The sequence below is a fragment of the Chrysochloris asiatica genome, unplaced genomic scaffold (genome assembly GCF_000296735.1).
Source record: "Chrysochloris asiatica unplaced genomic scaffold, ChrAsi1.0 scaffold00077, whole genome shotgun sequence".
In the NCBI taxonomy this organism is placed as follows: Eukaryota; Metazoa; Chordata; class Mammalia; order Afrosoricida; family Chrysochloridae; genus Chrysochloris; species Chrysochloris asiatica.
The window spans coordinates 10,486,454-10,492,828 of record NW_006408595.1 but is presented as its reverse complement, the minus strand read 5'-3'; the positions used below and the strand labels follow the sequence as shown (position 1 = coordinate 10,492,828).

At 40.0% G+C, this 6,375-nt stretch overlaps 1 pseudogene; it reads left to right on the top strand.

Moving 5' to 3' along the window:
- Positions 1-2,163: 2,163 nt before the first annotated feature.
- Positions 2,164-3,794, top strand: LOC102842997 (annotated as a pseudogene).
- The last annotated feature ends 2,581 nt before the right edge of the window (positions 3,795-6,375 follow it).

Sequence of the window (6,375 nt, the reverse complement as noted above, 5' to 3'; positions counted from 1 at the left end):
ACAAATTGAAAAGGAATGGCATCACATTCATCATATAAGAAAAAATTTTTTTTTCAAGATCTGTCTTGAAGTATAATGCTGTCTGTGATAGGATAATACCCATACCCCTACAAGGAAAACCAATTAATGCTATTGTTCAAATTTACACACCAACTACTGAGACCAGTGATGATGAAATTGAAGAATTCTAACAACTTCTTCAGTCTGAAATTGATCAAACATACAATCAAGATGTATTGATAATAGGTGATTGGAATGCAAAGGTTGTAAACAAAGAAGAAGGATCAGTAGTTGGCAAATATGATTTTAATGATAGAAATGATGTTGGCGATCTTACGATAGAATTTTGGAAGACTATTGACTTATTCATTGCAAATAACTTTTTAAAACAACATGAAAAATGACTACATACGTGGACCTTGTTGTTATTGTTAGGTGCCATCGAATCGGTACCAACCCATAGCGACCTTATGCACAGCAGAATGAAACACTGCCTGATCCTGTTCCAACCTCACTACTGTTGCCATGCTTGAGTCCATCGATGCTGCCACTTGGCCAATCCATCCCATTGGGGGTCTTCCTCTTTTTCTCTGACCTTCCAACTTACCAAACATAATATCCTTCTCCAGTGACTGGTCCCTCCTGACAATATGTCCAAAGTATGAGAGACGAAGTTTGGCCATCTTGGCCTCTAAGGAGCACTCTGGCTGCACTTCTTCCAAAATGGATCTATTGGTTATTTTGGCAGCCCATGGACCTAGTCAGCTAGAATACACATAAACCAAATTGACTACATCTGTAGAAAGAGATTGCTAGATACAGAGTAGGAACTTAAGAGTTAGCCTAACCACACCCCAACACCTGGCACTTGAATCAAGAATTCCATGGAACAGAGCCCATCATACCCTCTCAGAAATAGAGCAGTGCTAGACCAACAAAAAAGGTGCAAATGAAGAATATTTGGCAGCTAGACCCTGCCACCAATCAGAATTAAACTTGAAGGAGATGGGCCAAAAATCCTACAAAGAAGTACTGAAAGCCAGTACTCTCACTCATGGCAAAGACACCCGCTTCTCCTCTTCTGAGACGTGTACTACTCATAGCTTAACAAACCTTTCTTGCTACTTGCTTTTTGTCTGTGTGTGCTGTTTGCATCAACTTCAAGTGGGTCTTGCTAGACCTGCACAAGTCAGTAAAGTTATCAGACACTAACAGAGATCATGGAAAAGCTCCATATCATCAGCCAAAACAAAGCCAGGGGCAGACTGTAGAACAGACCACCAATTGCTCATATGCAAGTTCAGGCTGAAGCAGAAAAAAATTAAAACAAGTCCACAAGAGCCAAATTATGACCCTGAGCATGTTGTTGCTAAGTGCTATTGAGTGGGTTCCAACTCATAGCTACCCTGTATGTGTTTTCTGAGGAGCATCTGTGGGTTTGAACTGCTAACTGACTTTGTGGCTCACAGTCCAATGCTGATCCTATGTAACCACACCATGAACATATCCCACCTGAATTTAGAGATCATCTCAAGAATAGATTTGATGAATTAGACACTAATACTGAAGACCATTAGAATTATGGAATGACATCAAGAATATCATACAGGCAGAAACAAAAGGTCTTTAAGGAGACAAGGAAGAAAGAAAAGACCAAAAAGGATGTCAGAAAAGACTGAAACTTGCTCTCCAGAGTAGAGCTGCTAAAGCAAATAGAAGAAGTGAGGAGGTAAAAGAGCTGAACAGAATATTTAAAGGGCAGCTCAAAAAGACAAAGTCAAATATTATACTGAAATGTGCCAAGACCTGGGGTTAGAAAACCAAAAGAGAAGAACAAGCTCAGCACATCTCAAGATGAGGGAACTGAAGAAAAAATTCAGGTTTCAACTTGCAACACTGCAGGATTCTATTGGCAAAATAATGAATGATGCAGAAAGCATAAAAGAAGATGGAAGGTGGTCAGATGTTCTATACCGCATTGCGGTGCATGGTCTCCTGCATCACCAATGCTTGAACAGTACCCAGTGCTTGTTAGGCTCTCCTCAACTGGCTGTTCCCCAAAAGCCATCCACCACTTCCTGCCAGCCATGCGCCATCTACCACTTCCTGCCAGCCATGTTATCAGGCTGTGCTCCAGCACAATGTCTCCACCGCCTCTCCAAGATGATCCCATCTTGCTCACAGATGTGACAGAACTACAAGGACTGGGAGGCCACTATCAACCACCAGATCAGCCTGGAGCCCTACACCTCTTACTTCTACCTGTCCATGTCTTACTACCTGTCTGTGTCTTACTACTTCAACTGCTATGATGTGGCATTGAAGAATTTTGCCAAATATTTTCTTCACCGATCTCACAAGGAGCAGGAATATGCTGAGAATCTGATGAAACTGCAGAGCCAATGAGGTTGCCAATTCTTCCTTCAGGATATTAAGAAACCAGATTAGGATGACCGGGAGAGTGCTACACTTAGAAAAAAACTAAATGCAATGGAGTTTATGCTACACTTAGAAAAAACCGAGAATTAGTCACTATTGGAACTGCACAAACTGGCCACTGACAAGAACGATTCCCATTTGTGTGACTTTATTGAGGTGCATTACCCAAATGGGCAGGTGAAATTCATCAAATCACTGGGTGACTATGTAACCAACTTGTGCAAGATGGAGGCCCTGAGGCTTGGGAACTCCTGAGCCCATGGACATTGACCTAGCCATGGAGCGCCAGAGCTGAGAGTGAAGTGTCCAGCTGATATGAAGTGGGGGGAGATGCACAAGAATGCCCAAACTTGTGGATACTACCCATTTAACCTAGCTTCAATGGCTTGATGATCAGAACTTGACAAGAGGAAGATAAAGAAATTTGCTAAAGGAAACAAGTGTAAATTGCTACAATTTGATGAACTTGACATATGCTTACAGATGTAGTAGCTCAAAATACAACTGAGAGAAAAGTAGTCTTCAGATCAAGTATTAGTCCTATCCCCTTGGTATACAGGGTTGATAGGGATGGGCACCTTAGATATTGGCTACCTAAAATGGGGGTGGGGGGCTATAAAGGCACAAAGTGACTGGCTTACAAGTTTTCAAGAGGAAGTTTAGTTTCAGAGTGTGCAGGAGAAGGTAGAATCCCCACTGAATAGTTTTCATCTTGTCTTAGACAGGTCTGGTGAAAGGAGATGGAGATAAGTTTCTTATGATTCAACAGTGAGTAATTGTTATCCTGACTAATTGCGATTGTCACAACTGTAAAGGTAAAAGTTTTGTAACATAAAGGAGAAGTAGTTATAATCTTACATTCCAGGAACAGAGGACCTTAGGACCATCAAGGGCATGAGCAAAATGTGGGACACTAACCAGAGAAGCAGCAACACCAGAGATGGAGGCAAAGAGCTAGAGCAGCTGAGGACTCTAGACGCATGGAAAGAGAAAGGCTGTGTGCTGGCGGCCAGGAGGCAGACTTGCAGAATGTGCCCTTTAGTTGCTTAAATTATTATATATATTCCTGAGTGTTTTCGTGTACATTTAAAAAGCAAAACCAAAAAACAGAGGGAATAGAAGCAAATACTATTGAATGATGATGCATGGAGGAGATTGTAATCACTACAGTGAAACAAAACATGATAAGGTGAGTGCAAAACCAATGTTCTCCCATGTAAACTATCAATCAATTCACAATAAAAGCTTAAAAAAGAAAACAAAAAGAAGGGAAAAATATGGATGTCCTGGATTCTGGCCTGGCAGAGTATCTCTTTGACAAGCACACCTTGGGAGATAGTAGTGGAGAGAGTTAAGTTTTAGCCTGACTTCCCCACGGCCATAGGTGTGACTTCCTGGGTTGCCAAAGCAGAATATGAACGTTGTGTTTACCTTTTCTACAAAATGTGCCAAAAAGTCCACTTAAATTCTTCATTTATACCAAGTATTCTTTTACCACACTTATTTAATATGTATAATGAGCAAATAATCCAAGAAACTGTATTATATGAAGAAGAATGTGTCATCAGGTTTGGAGGAAGACTTATTAACAACCTGTTATATGCAGATGATACAACCTTGCTTGCTGAAAGCAAAGAGGACTTAAAATACTTAACTGATGACGATCAAAAGCCACAGCTTTCAGTATGTACTGCACTTCAATGTAAAGAAAACAAATATCCTTCCCACTGGACCAATAAATAACATAAAGATAAATGGTGAAAAGATTGTTGTCAAAGACTTCATTTTGCTGGGAACCACCATCAACACTCATGGAAGCAGCAGTCAAAAAATCAAATGACCTATTACATTAGGCCAATCTGTCACACAAAATCTCTTTAAAGTGTTCAAGAGCAAAGGTGTCAATTTGAGGACTAAGATGCACTTGATCCAAGTCATGGTATTTTCAATAACCTGATATGCATGTGAAAGTTGCACAATTAATAAGGAAGACCATAAAAGAATTGATGCATTTGAGTTACGGTGTTGGAGAATATTGAAAGTACCATGGACTGCCAAAAGAACAAACAGATCTGTGTTGGAAGAAGTACAGCCAGAAAGCTCCTTAGAGGCCCAGATTGCCAGACTTCATCTCTCATACTTCCGATGTGTTTTCAGGGCAGACCAGTCCCTGGAGAAGGACATCATGATTGATAAAGTGGAGGGTCAGCAAAAAAAGAAGAAGACCCAAAGGAGATGGATTGGCTCAGTGGCAGCAGCAATGGACTTAAGTGTAGCAGCGATTGTAAGGATCCGGTAGTGTTTCGTTCTGTTGTAAATAAGGTTGCTATGAGTCTGTACTGACTCCATTGTACCTAACAACAATGTATTTGCATTGGGAATCCTGGTGTGTTGTTGTAGGATAAGCACTGTACTACCACCTGCAAGGGTTGAGGTTCAAACCCATCAGCCACTCCTCAAAAACTCTATACAGGGTCTCTCTGAGACAGATTCGACTCCACAGCACTTAACAACAACAACAGTATCTGTATGTATGTTAATCTCAGGTTGTTGTTGGTTCCCTGTCTAAAAAGCTCTCCTTGGCTTTTTCTTTGTAAGGTTGGTCTGGTTTTTGCAAATTCGTTAATTTCTATTTATCTGAAAGTGTCCTTATTTTGCCATCATATTTGATTGGCAATTTTGCTAAATATATGATTGTTGGTTGGCAATTTTTTTCTTTCAGAGTTTTATTTATGTCATCCCATTATCTTCTTGCCTAAATGGTGTCTGTTGAGGAATAAAAGCTTAATCATTTTGGTTTTTCTTTTGTAGGTAGGTAACCTTTCTTTTTGCCTGAGTTGCTCTCAAGATTTTTTCCTTATTTGATTAAAAAATTTCTTGGTGATTTTCATTTGGGCTTTACCTTGTTTAGAGTAGATTTAACTTAAATTTCTATCTTCTTGTCTTTCATGATGTTAGGGAAGTTTTCTTCTAGCAACTCTTGGACAAATTACTTTATTTTATTTATTTTGTCTCTTCCTGTTCTGGAATTCAAGTACACACATGTTATTCCTCTTGATAGTGTTCCACATAAATCTTAGGCTTTCTTCAGAGTTCTAAATTCTTTTTTCTGATTGTTCCTCTCAAAGATGAATATTGAGATTTGTCTTCAAGCTTACTGGTTCTGCCTTTCATTGATTCCAATCTACTTCTTTGCTCTTTCAATGTATTATGTATTTCTGAAGTCTTAGTATTAATCTTTTGGCTTTCTAATTGCTGTTTTTGTATGGTTTCCAAATGTTCATTTATTTTATCAGTTAGTTCTTGTAGGATTTTCCTAAACTCTTCCTTGCTTTCATTGATTTACTCTCAGTTCGTTGTTATGTGCTGTGGAGACGGTTCCGACTCATAGTGACCCTGTACAGGGTTTCTGAGGCTGTAAATCTTTACGGAAGCAGAAAGCCTCATCTTTCTCCCGCGGAACAGCTGGTAGTTTTGAACTGCTGACCTTGTGGTTCACAGCCTGATTTGTAATCACTACGCTACCAGAGCGTTAAAGGTACTTAAATAGCATTCTTTTAAATCCTTATCAAATAGTTCTAATATCATTTCTGGTATTATATTTCCAGACTCTATTTTGGTCACTTGCTTGAGGCACTCTGTACTGTAAGTATAAATTGTCTGTTTTCTCCAAGACATTCTGGTGTCATTGTATTTATATTTATTTGATGATTGTATGTTGGTATGTTCTCAGGCACTTACCACCTGTCTCCTGATGCATGTGATAGAGACTGGAAGTCTGAATACAGTTTCCTGTTCAGTGTTCAGGGTAGGTTCACATACCTCTAGAAGAAGGGGTGGTATGCCTGGCATGGGAACCCAGGCAGAGGCTGTATAGAGGGTGATATGCCTGGTGCCTGACCCCAGCCAGGGCTGTGCCAGGGGAACCACTGGTCT